The 13007-nt window shown below is 35.5% G+C and overlaps 1 long non-coding RNA gene across 1 annotated transcript in view; it reads right to left on the bottom strand.

Moving 5' to 3' along the window:
• LOC106508831 (uncharacterized) overlaps window positions 1–12364 on the bottom strand; it is a 1163285-nt gene extending 1150921 nt beyond the window's left edge. Inside the window, exon 1 of the long non-coding RNA XR_014839532.1 lies at window positions 11367–12364. This is a non-coding gene — a long non-coding RNA (uncharacterized LOC106508831). The remainder of the gene's footprint in view (window positions 1–11366) is intronic.
• Window positions 12365–13007: the final 643 nt, after the last annotated feature.

Here is a 13007-nt window from a genome sequence, read left to right as displayed (position 1 = left end):
CTATGTTTAAAAATATGAAGGTTATCCTTTTACAATGTAAGGGGGTAAAGACAGGAGTAAAAGGGACTATTTGCTGCAAAGTGTTCTGAAAGCAGGTTACACAGGGGAATAAAGAACATAGCGACATATTATAAGAAGAATTAAACATTTTTGCACAAAGAGAATTAAGAAAGGCAAGACTTTATCAACTGGGTCTTATTTTGTGTTTTTAAAAAACATACTCTATCAAAGATGCCTGTGATCTTTTTAGGCTTCCCTTGTGATGGAAACACCTGTGCTTCCAGGCTTGACTAAAAAGTTTAAATTATATAAGGAGGTGAAGGAACTTAGATATTATTCTCTTGCAGTCTTTTTTTAAGATTTATTTGTTGATTGTCTAACTCAATCAGTAAACAAAAATATTGTAAATTTTACACTAGTAACTTTGAAACATAACAAGCCATAAAAAATTTCGATGTAACTTACTCTAGTAACCTAATTTTTAGAATGTATTCTATGAAAATAATTCAAATGGTAAAATAATGCATGTGCAGTAATTGGCTTAGAGCAGATATTTTGCAAAAAGACATAAAAAATAGAACAAAAGTTTAAATGGAGCAATCATAAAAAGGTATATAGTTGATAAGTTATATAAGTACTACATATTTTAGCACTTATGTTGGTAATATATTCAAAAGGATATAAATTTTCAAAGATAAAGCTAATCTACAAAATATTATAAATGAAAGACAGCTGAAAAATATGAATTTTAAATTATACAAAATATTCACTAAGTTATTTGCTTTTAGGCCAGCTAACATTTAGATTAATTTAATCGCTTCCTATTTATTAAAAAATTCCCATTTTATAACAAGATATATACTATTCTGTGATGAATATGCAGATTTTTTTCCAGAAACCATTTTATATTTTACATTCCATTGTCAGATCCTTCTTTTCTGTACCAGCTTTCCAGAATAAAACCTGGAATGAGAGGTCACTTCTCCTGAGGTACATTTTTATTTGTCAAACTCTAACTGTTGACCTTTGCATAGTGTCCAGGTTTTTATTTCCTTTTCTAAATTATCAAAGCAGAAAATGGAAGAAGAGAAAAAAAAAAAAAAAAAAAAGGCAGACCATGAAAAATAAGGGAGGGACATAAGTTACCTAAGAGTCTAGAAAGACATAATGTGGTCAGTCACAGGTTTTGCCAATTTTTTAGCTTTGACATGGATGATCCTAATTTTTCTAAAAAAATCATTGAAATATCAAGTATTTTATCCACATCAGAGTCACTATAATCCATGAATTTGTGTCTGGCAGCATTGGAAATTAGAAAAGATTTAAAAATAGGTATTGTCTATTTAAATATATTTTAATGCAAATAAAGCTTTCTACACTCATCACAATGTGAGAGTGTGATGCTTTTTCTTTATATACATTATCATGATTCACCTTGAAAAAGCTGTGGAGTCAAAAGTCTGGCAAAGGAAAAACACTTGCAGAGAATATGACAGCTACAGATGGGACTGGCAATACAGAGGAATGGAATAAATGATTTGCCTCGTTATTTATATTCCATGATTCTTTTCTTAGAATATTGGGCCTATTTTTATAAAAAGACATTAAATGTGTTAAGAGTTTATGGATCAGTTCAGCCTTTTGCCATTATGGTTAGTTATAATCTCCTCAGCATTCTTCCTCTAAATTTAAATTTCAGGAATCCAGATTTTTTTTTTATTAAACATCTTTTTTTCACTGGCATTTCAAAAATACTATCCAATTAAATATTCGTGGGACTGATTCCGTAAACATAAGCTGGAGAGCTGTTCACAGAACATATAAAACTATCACCCAGCTATACAATATTTCAAGCAGTCTAGAAATTATAAAGTGAATGACTGAAATAATATATAAAGGTACTTAGAGGAACCTAAAAATATTCTTAGATTTCAATGCAACATGGAAAAACTAAAACTAAATGCAAATAAATTACCAGCAACTTGATCCTTTGCATATTAATTTCTACATATTCAAGAAAGTTTGTTATAAGGAATCATACTAAGTTTTTATTTTCTGCAAATGGTTTATATTAAAACCTGTGATTTAAAATATGTGTGTTCAACTAGTGGTTTTGCCTCTCCAGTGTATGGCACTTGCAGTATTGGAAATGCCATGAGAATTGTGAATGACACTTCCTCCTTGCTGGGTAATGTAAATACAAGAATGTTAGTGTTGCTATGAACACAAGCACTGCAATCAACACAATTCTGCTCTTTTGCATTCCACTTTTCACAAAGTTTGAAAAATATCCACCCAAGACTTCCAGGGGAACCTCAAAAAAGACTCCATAGTAGAAACAGAGGGTAGTGTGAAAACATAAACATTTAAACATACGTACCTACCAATGTTATTGCCAAATTTTAAGTGTGGGGGCTCAAGGAGAGAAGCTGAAATCATGTTTCACTGGGGCCTTGAACTTTTTATCAAACTCATCATCTTTCAAGTATTCATGGGGTATGTGAAAAGGTGGAACATGAAGAAAAAAGCCCATTGTCTGGCAAACCTAACAGCAGGGTTGGAAGGGAGGCTGCAGGTGAGTTTGGGGTTAGTCACTAGAATCACACTGCATGATCAAGAGAGAATGTTTTTTGCAATTGCTGGCAAGCAGCAGGAACAAGCCAAAGTGCCAGGCTAGGAATCAACAAACTGAAGCTCTGGTACATAAAAGATAAGATCTTTTGAAGGACAGATGTCTTAACAATCAGTATAAAGGGGTGTTGCTTATGTGTAGATCAAGAAAAGAGAGCTGAGTTCCAAAAATGGATTAGCATGGGCCTGAAAGAAAGAAACAGAGCCTACAATAAATAGCAAGTGAAATCAAGCAGAATATACATCTCTCAGAACGTGCAATAATCTTGCAGTAGAATATGGGTTTTAGGCTTATTTGACACCTGAGTTACAAATGTTTGAGCCAAAGCTTGAGAGATGAGTATCAGTTTGTGAGTTGGCACTGGGGCAGCAAAAAGAGAAAGGGAGTAGAATGGGAGGAGAATGCAGCTCAGGTGGAAAAAATGACACATCAAAGCAAATACCAAAGAGTATATAGCTTATTCAGTGAAGTATAACATGTTATCAGAGTAGTGAAAAATAAGCTGACACTCACTGTCCCTTTCTATTAATATACTCATATACTGCCCAGCTTTAGTACTCCACTTGCAAAGTAAATAAGATTTAATTACCTAACCAAGTGTTATTTAGTTTACAGGATCCTGGACATAGGCATTAATTTAAGTTTCACAAATCTTTCTTTTAGAAACTGGGACCTGTGTAAGAAATTCACTGTTTTAGAGTGCACTGGAAATTATTTTTGCACTGGTTTTAGAAGAGTATATCTTTCAGCATTTAACAGAAGATTTTTGCTGTTTGTTTTTTGTTGCTCTTTAATCCAAGCAGTGCCATTTTTAAGTGCAAATCCTGGAACCTACCCAGTGAAGATTTTCTAGGGTATTCTAGTATTCATTTCTCAATTATGCTGTTGTTGCATGACAATACAAGTTCTTTAGCTTGCTGATGATAATTAAATCACAGATACATAATTAAATGTATTCAAGCTTACTCAAATTAAGTCAAAAAAAAATCTCAGTGTTCTTCCCACTTGAGAAATATAAACAGGCCTATATAGAAATTTGCATTCTTACTTGGTAAAAAATTATATTTTATCATGCAGTTATGCTTTCAAATAGACAAAAGTAATAATTTATTACTTGTCACAGAGTCCACCCTATGAACAGCTTTATTTTAAAACATTCTCAATGTTGGGTTAAAACAATAGAGAAAAAATGTGTATAAAAACACTATTAAGGAGTTCCCATTGCAGCTCAGTGGTAAGGAACCCAACTAGTATCCATGAGGATAAGGGTTCAATCCCTGGCCTAGTTCAGTGGGTTAAGGATCTGGTGTTGCCAAGAGCTGTGGTGTAGGTTGCAAAAGCGGCTTGGATCCTAAGTTGCTGTGGCTTAGGCCAGCAGCTACAGCTCTGATTCAACACCTGTCCTGGGAATTTCCATATGCTATGGGTGTGGCCCTAAAAAGACAGAAACAAAAAACAAAAAAACCCACTAAGAAAAGAAAGACTTCTTAGAAGGTGACGGTGAGCTGTCATATGCCCTATACGAATAAATAAGACACACTAAAAAGAAAAAAAAAAATCAGGAAAGAAAATAATTTATCAAAAAATCTACCAATACATAATTTAATTAAACATAACATTTGTTGACAGTATGATGTTATTCACTGGAGACATCTATTGATAAGATGTAAAAGTCAAGTTTATAATCCAATGAGGGAAAGAGAAGTTGAGAGTTTACATCAAAATGCTAATCATATTAATAAAGGTGTGTACAAGATACATTGGGAGCATCAAAGAGAAACTTCCAGCCTCTGTGGAGAACAGGAAAGATTTCACCTGAACAGAGAAGGGCTTGGTAGAGTAATGGGGAAGGAAATTTTAGGGATTAAGACACTCTTTTAGAAAATATTCATAAGGCATTTTAACATTTGATATTAAAGATATGGTACATCTCTTTTATTTGTCCAGGTATAATAAAACACTGTTTTTGTGTAGTTATGTTTTTATGATTATTATCTCAAAGTACAAAGTGTTTTTATTTTTTTTAATTTTGTTATTTTCTTTCACTTTTGACAGGGGGATGTTATGGCCATGCTTACCAATTATGGTGACAAGGCATGGTGTCAATTTGCTGTACACCTCCTTTGAAAGTACGTTCTACCTCTAAATCAGAATTTGACCACAAAATTGTACTTAGCAATTTTCTGTTTCAATGTTATATTCATTTTATGCTTTGTGCTTCTGGCTCTTTTTTTTCAGTGAATGACACAAGATAAAATAATTAATACATAAAAATTCTGTGTCATGTTTTAACAAAAGTAGAGGAATGTGACACTTGACAATACTAGGGCTTGACAGTTAACATCTGTCTGGAGATAAAAGCTATGTTGATTGAATCACAACTCAATCACATACATGGCAGAAATCATTTTATGGCCTTTATAAGCTTTTATTAATTACCTCAAGATAAGGGACAGAATGAGATGATTTATTTATACTGGGTTTGCCTACAGGAACTAACAATATAGGGATATTCTTTTATTTACTTATTTATTTTTAAATAAATAGGTGTTTTAGTGTACTTGACTTGTGAGGAGGAAACATTCATTCTAACCTGTAAGTATAGATTTCCACTATCTACAGAATACATACTATGCTAGTTTTGTAAAAGGACATTTAGGCACCAAATATACCAATGAAGTACAACTCTTGTCTGAAACATGGATTCTTAATGAACTTGGTAAATAACCACATGGTCATGAATAAAAAGGGTACCTGGTAAAAGTACTTTGTTTTATGTTTAACTACAGTTCCTAGTAATTTTGAAGGTAAAGCAAATCTAACTACATGTTTCTACTATTCAGAGTCACTATTCTGAAGTTTTCTTATTGATTCATTAATTAATACTTAGCACATCCACATGATGTATCTTCTGAATTGTGCAGGGTCAATTTGAACAAGAAATTATTTAGTCAGTGTTTCATTACAGCTTATACAAATACAGTCTGTGAAATTGATGTTCAGAAATAGCTGAAGAAGAAAAGAAAGAGTTCTTTTCTCTTATGTCCATTATTAAGTAGAACCTTGACAATAGTAAATCTATTTTATTCAGTCCTGGGGAACTAATTCTTGTTCTGATTATCTTGGTGTAGTTAAGGGTCTGCAGTCATGAAGTTGTCAGCTTCTAGACTGAGTCTTAGAAATCCTGACTTGGTTCTACTGGATAAAAAGGATCCATTTATAATTAGTGACAATATCAACTCAAACTTGAAAAACCTGCCCATGTGTCTATTCCCTGAAATATGAACAATCAAAAATACCTGGTAATGCTCTCTAATGTGACTATTATGCTTTTGAACTTCCTCTCAAAATATTTATGCAGGGCCCTGTAGACAAGAGCAAGGGAAAAGCAGAAGCCAAATGTCAATAATGAGACTGAAAGATTCCGGTTAATTCCTTATAATACATGGAAATTTCAGAAAAGAGGAGACTGGCATCTTCTACTGAAGTAACCATTTTTAATGACGAAGTCAATGACAATCCTGAGAGTAGGAACAGTGAGACACTGACAAATCTCTAAGGACTTCTAATTTATCTTACAGTTTTTGTTGTGCTTGTCATGAATTGAAGAGATTACAAAATACATTTATAAATCAGTTTGATTACGATTACTGACAGTCTTCACCAAAAAAAACATGATTTTGCTTTTATCATCCTGAAAGTAGCTACTACTGAAATATTTTTAAAGTATAACTGATATCTATCTATCCTAGGGACTTTAAGTTTCTCCTTTTGATGTTTCAGTACTCCACAGAGTGAAGGCTTTATAACCAGCACAGCTCTGTGTATATTTTAAACTAATTAAAAATACAGAGACCAGAAAAGCATGGACAAATTTATCTCTTTTTAAAAAGTGAAAAAAATATTTGGTGTCAATCAGATGTCTGGAAAATCTCAAAGGCTGTATGAGTATGAAAAAAATCTAACAGTTTTATTACTCTAAATTTAAGTTCTTAAATTTGAATTTAATAAAGTCAATATCAAAAAGACCTATTAGAAGACAGGATAACACTCTGAAAGATCTAGAAAGAGAAATGGCTTCAGTTTTGGTTAAGAATAATGTCAAATGAACATAACAGGTAATAGTATTTTTTTTTGGTCTTTTTTGCCTTTTCTAGAACCACACCTGTGGCACATGGAGGTTTCCAGGCTAGGGGAACCTAATCGGAGCTGCAGCCGCCAGCCTACCCCAGAGCCACAGCAATGTGGGATCCAGGCCGCATCTGCAACCTACACCACAGCTCACAGCAACATGGATCCCCAACCCACTGAGCAAGACCAGGGATCAAACCTGCAACCTCATGGTTCCTAGTCAGATTCGTTAACCACTGAGCCACGATGGGAACTCCGTAATAGTAATTATTAAAAGTTCTAGTTTTTACGAAAGAGAAGAACTTTTGTTAGTGATTGATAAGAATGAAAAAAGTCACATAAAATAACAGGCTTTCAAGTGAGAACATTTTGGTGAAATAAGGAACTTCATCTATCTGATCATGGTATATCTTTTTTTTTTTTTTTTTTTTACATTTTCATGTAATGAACAGGATATAACACCAAAGACATTTGTCATTTTAACAGAAAGAAAACAATTCTTATTTTTCTCTTTGCATATAACTCATGCAACAGTTTGCACTGAAGGTGACACTAAGCTTTTTCTATATTATGGATTAACCTGTAAAATATGACCCAACTACCTAACTTTGTCAAAACCTAATACATTTATTTTAATATTTTACGAACTTGTTACCAGGAAACGAATTTCCCTCAAACTTTCACCACAAACTGTATATCCTCTCATATTTTTTAAATGACTATACCTAAGATAGTTAACCAAAATAACCAACTTTTGTTCCTATAAAGACAGAAAAACTGTAAAACTGGGGAGGTAAACAGAAAATCATCTTCCACTAGCACCTTAGCAAATCACTGTATCTCCAGTATGGCACTCCTTCCATAACCATACATGCCCTTTTTTAAAGACTTTTAACAGACTCTATAATTTTTACAATACTTTTAAATTTAGAGAGAAATTGAGAAGAGAGTATATAGGGTTTCCCAAACACCCACGTTCAGTTTCCTCTATTATTAACGTATTACACTGGTATGGTGCATGTATTTCAATTAATGAAGCAATACTGACACATAATTATTAAGTAAACAATAATTTATTCATATTTCTTTAGTTTTTATCTAATATCCTTTTTTCAGTTCCAAGATCCCATCAAAGACACCACCTTACATTTACTTATTCTGTCTCTTTAGGCTCATCTTTGCTATGGCACTTTCTCAGACTTTCCTTGCTTTTGACTAACCTTAATATTTTCAGGAATACTGGTCAAGTATTTTACAGGCTGCCTCATTATTAGAATGTATCTGATGTTTCCTTATAGGAAAACCACTTCCTCTCTTACCACAGAAAGGAAGACCACCATTTTGATCATATCAAAGGTACATCCTATAACATGACAATGTCTGTTGACGTTGATCTTAATCACCTGACTAAGGCAGTGTTTGGTTTCTCTACCCTAAAGTTACCCATTTTCCCTCTTTTTTTCCCTGTATCTTTGGGAGAAAAGTTAACTCTATTTAGCCTACCTAAGGAGCAGAGAGCTATGCCCTCCCTCCTTGATGACACCACTATCAATCATAAAGAATTGATATGCATGAGAGTTTTGTCTCTTCCCCCCATTTATGTATTTATGTATTCTATCATTTATTTATATTAGTATGTGATCATGGATACGTATTTTACACTTTGGATAATAATTTAATACTATTTAATTTTTTTTTCCTTTTTTTTTTTTTTCAAATTGTTCTAGCTTTGGCCATTGGGAGCTAGATAGTTGGCTCCTGTATCACTAGACTCAACCATCTTTAGAATCAGCCATTTCAAGTTCATTTTCTTTGGAAAGTAGCATTAGAAAACAAGATCTGGGTTTTTGGAGTGCCCATTACTACCAAGATATTCTTCCTTCCTTCCTTCCTCCCTCTCTCCCTTTTTTCTTTCTTTCTTTCTTTTTTTTTTTAAATGGCTGCTTCCGATGCATGTGGAAGTTCCCAGGTCAGGAATTGAATCTGACTGAGCAGCAACTGTGACCTATAGCACAACTGCAGCAACGCTGGCTCCTTTAACATACTGCACTGACCTGGGAATAGAATCCACACCTCCCAGTGACCTGAGCTGCTGCAGCGGAATTCTTAATCCACTGTGCCACAGTGGGAACTCCCAAGATGTTGGTGTTTTTTTAGGCCCTCTCAGATGAAGGAGGACAGATAAACACATGTTTTTACAAACCTGCGAATACACATATGCCTATAAATACCTCTATATAATTACTGTCTCTATATGTATTAAGTTAAACATGAGTTAATTTTGATGGATCCAACTCTAACCCATTACCACATGGATCACTCCAGCCTCCAATCTTTGAATATCCATAGATTCCCACCATCCCCCATCCATTAGCTTAACTGTTCAATTCCAATATACATGTGTGGCAATATCAGAGCTCTTAACCTACAGCTCCAGAGGAAAAAAACTTTGTCAAGTAGAACACTGCTTTTTTGTGCAATCTCTTTTCCCTTTAGTTTTACAGACCCCACTCATTTCCAAATTTACTTAAATCATCACATTTCTCCCTACCCACTTCAATGAGGTGGTTTCATACATTTGTAATACAATTAGGTTTTATTGTCACAATCTGCAGTCCTTCCTGGGATCCCCTGACCTTCTAAATGATATAAAACAACAACAACAAAAACATACATTAAGGTTCATTCTGCACTATAAAGCGCTATGGGTTTTAAACAGGTGTGTAATGCCATGCATCCACTGTTACAGCATTATACAAGATAGTTTTACTGCCTGAAAAATCCTCTGTTCTTTACCTATTTATCCTCCCCAAATCTCCCCAATCTCCTGGCAACCACTATTTTATTGTCTCAATAGTTTTGCCTTTTCAAAATTTCATATAATTTCTAAGCATACAGGATGCAGTGTTTTCAGACTGGTGTCTTTAATTTAGCAATATTCATTTAAGCATTTCTGTGGCTTGGCAACTCATTTATTTCTATCACTGAATAAAATTCAACTTTGTAGATGTACCACAATCTCCACTGAAGGACATCCTGTCATTTCCAGCTTTTGGTGATTACAAACTAAGCTTCTGTGTTTATTCGCATGCAGGATTTTGTGTGGATTTAAGTTTTCAAATCAATTGGGTAAATACTTAGGTGTTCTATTATCTTCCAAATGGGTCTACCACTTTGTACTCCCACCAACAATGAATGAGAGTTCCTGTCACTCCACATTCCTGCCAGCATTTCATACCTGTCATTTGGGGTGGGGGGGGAGCAGAGCAATAGCCATTTTAAAAGATTTGAAAGTAGTATCTCATTTTTTCATTTGTATTACCTAATGACAAATGGTGAACATCTTTTCATATGCTCACATGTCACTTTCTTTATCTTCTTTTAGCAGGGTGTATGTTCTGATTTTTGCCCATTCTCAATTTTTTTAATTGTTGCATTTTAAGAGTTCTTTGTATGTTTTGGAAATAAGTCCTTTAACACATATGTGATTTGCAAGTATTTTCCTCCAGCCTGATTTGTCTTTTGACTCTCTTAACAGAATCTTTAACAGAGCACATGTTTTAATTTTAATAAAATCTATTTAATCATATTTTATCATTTTTGTCTTTCTGGATCATGCTTCCAGTGTTGTATTTAAAAATGCACTGCCAAACTCAAGACCAATCAGATTTTCCCTTATGTAGTTTTCTAGAAATTTAATTTAATCTAATTTAATCTGGTTCCTACCACCAAAAGAAAAAAATAAATTACTAGTGATATTATGAGTTTCTCAGAAATATTCTGATTAACTCTTTTAAGTGGAAATACCAACTTTACATAATGTTCAGCAGTACCTGGAGCCCTTAAATACATGCCATTTTAGACAATATCACCTAAGGTCATTTAATTGCATACATACTTTTTGCATTTTCCTGTTTTCAAACCACTTGTGAAAACAAACACCAGCAGCAACAAAACTTGACCAAAAAATGAACTTGGGAAATTTAGAAAATTTACATTAGGTTTTCCATAAACAAATAAAGAAGTATTTTGTAGTTTATACTTTTATGCTAACAATATTTTTCCCATTTTACCCAGATAGAACACACATACCTGATTTTTAAAGGAAATAATAAAACAATTTTTTCAAAGATTCATGTATATTAGAAATCTATATATAAACATATACAGAGATGTATACATAATTTACCAATGTTTAACTGTCATCACTGCATTAGACTGACAATCATTATTTGCATTTCACCTACCATTTATTAGCCTAATATTACTGCAGATCCTTTACTCTTTATCATATAAAGACCAAAGTCAAATGAGCTAAATCACAGTTAAACTGTTTTTTTGTTTTGAGTTACCACCTCAGCAAGTGTCTGAAGCTTTCCAAAGTCCAGAATACTTAAAAGCAAAAGTTAATTTTTTCTTTCCTCAAAATTATTGAATTCTCCTATTTTAAATTTATATGTGCACTTTTATTATTTTCTATAGGTTAACCGAAACGGATTTTTTTTTTTTAACTTTTAGAGTCTTCGTTATGTCATTAGGGTTTTTTTGGGGAAAGGGTAGATTAAAATGGTCATGGATTCTCCATGACTCAATCTTTTCTTACCTTGAATCTGGTTTCAACAGCAACACTGATTTCAACAGCAACACTGATGAATGAAATCTTACAATAAGTCACAAAACGTTCTCCAGCGTCCATGTGAACCCCTTGAATAGCCTGTCCTTGTGCCAGCTCTTGGAGTTAGGGGGTTTTGTGTGTTTTTAACCTCGACACTGTTATTGAGATGATTCACGGGGCCAGTGGGCACAGCAGTTCACAGACAAACCAACACTGGAGCCAAGCAGCCAGGTGGCACCAATCAGGCTCCCCTTGATTCCGGAGCAAAAGGGAACCCAGAGACCCCCGCGCCCCTCACCACCACTCAGAGCTGAAGGCGTGTCCTTAGAACAAACAGCAGGCAGGCAATGCCTTCTCCAGCTCATCTCTGAGGCGTTGCCACAGGTGGGTTCCAACTGCTTCTCCAAATCCCACGTTGTTATGTAAGGGACGAAATTCAGAAAACATATAGATGATTTTTAAAAAGGGAAAACCCAAGCCGCTCCCGCATAGTTTCACTTTCCCACATCGCTGATGAGAGGACCTCAAAGCTCTCCAATGCCAACAGCAGTGGGGTTTGGGGCGTTGCCTCTCCGGGTCCTCGGTCCTATACCCTGTGGGCAGCACGTTCGAGGCGGGTGTGGGCTGGACAGTTTGTCCCTGAGGAAGGGGGGCCTCGTGGAGCCAAGCCACCTCCACAGGGCCTGTGAGAAAAGTTCATTGCCTGGTCGGCCTGAGCACTGGTAAGTCCGAGATGTGGTGGCCAACTGGCCAGACGAAGGTCCACTTCGGCATACATGCTTCGCATTACCGCCACCTTGCCCTTAAGAAGTGAGCTCTTTTCTTCCAAAATCTGCGGAAAGTCGCTCTTGATCTTGTAACCAGTCAGGATAAAAACACTTCCAGCCTCAGGATCTCCCTGCCTGAACACCGCGGCCTCAAGCACCTCAGGGTCCTGCGAAAGAACGTGAGCTCTCGCCCTGCGCCTAGCGGCGTGGGTCGGATCTAAGAGCTGCGACTGACTGGTGAGCGCTGGGTCGCCTGAGGCTGCGGGAGCCAATCATCAAGGCCCCAGCCTTGAAGCCCCGCCCCCCGCAGGCTGTGGCCCCTCAGGCTGCGGCCCTGCAGGCCGTGTAGTAAATGAGAGTAAAGCGCTGAAGGAGACGTGAGAAATTCAAGTTTTACGGGGCAAAAACCAAACCTAAGGACCTATCAGTAGAATGTGGTTTAGGATGAATTCTTGATCCACAGTATGGCTGTTAATATCTCTTCATAAGACCTGAGAAAGATCCAAGGCAGAGCCTCTCAGACTCTTGCGGTAAGATGGAAAGGCTTCTAAGAATCTTAATTGTGTGACCCCAGACCCTCTTATCCAGATGAAGGTCTTATAAAGTACTTAAATGTGTGCCTCCTTGACTTTTTGGATAGACAAAAGGTTTTCTAAAACAGTATTATTGCATAGCACCCACTCTCCCGACACAGAGAAGGATGTCTTAAAGAAATTTATGGCAGTGGCTTTTAAATAGTGCGAATCCCAGTAAGACCCCTGAAACTCAGAACCATTTTAAGTGTTGTATTAGCAGAAGTACTGTCAGATTGGACTGAAAAATTCAAAGACAATTCATAATGAAAGGAAGCTTCTGCTCCCTC

Source organism: Sus scrofa, chromosome 1, assembly GCF_054392235.1.
Source record: "Sus scrofa isolate SSC_HxYL_T2T_F1_AM1 chromosome 1, Sscrofa_HxYL_maternal_Yorkshire_Landrace_v2.0, whole genome shotgun sequence".
In the NCBI taxonomy this organism is placed as follows: Eukaryota; Metazoa; Chordata; class Mammalia; order Artiodactyla; family Suidae; genus Sus; species Sus scrofa.
Note: the sequence above shows the minus strand (reverse complement) of the source record. Positions and strands in the feature narration are given on the sequence as shown.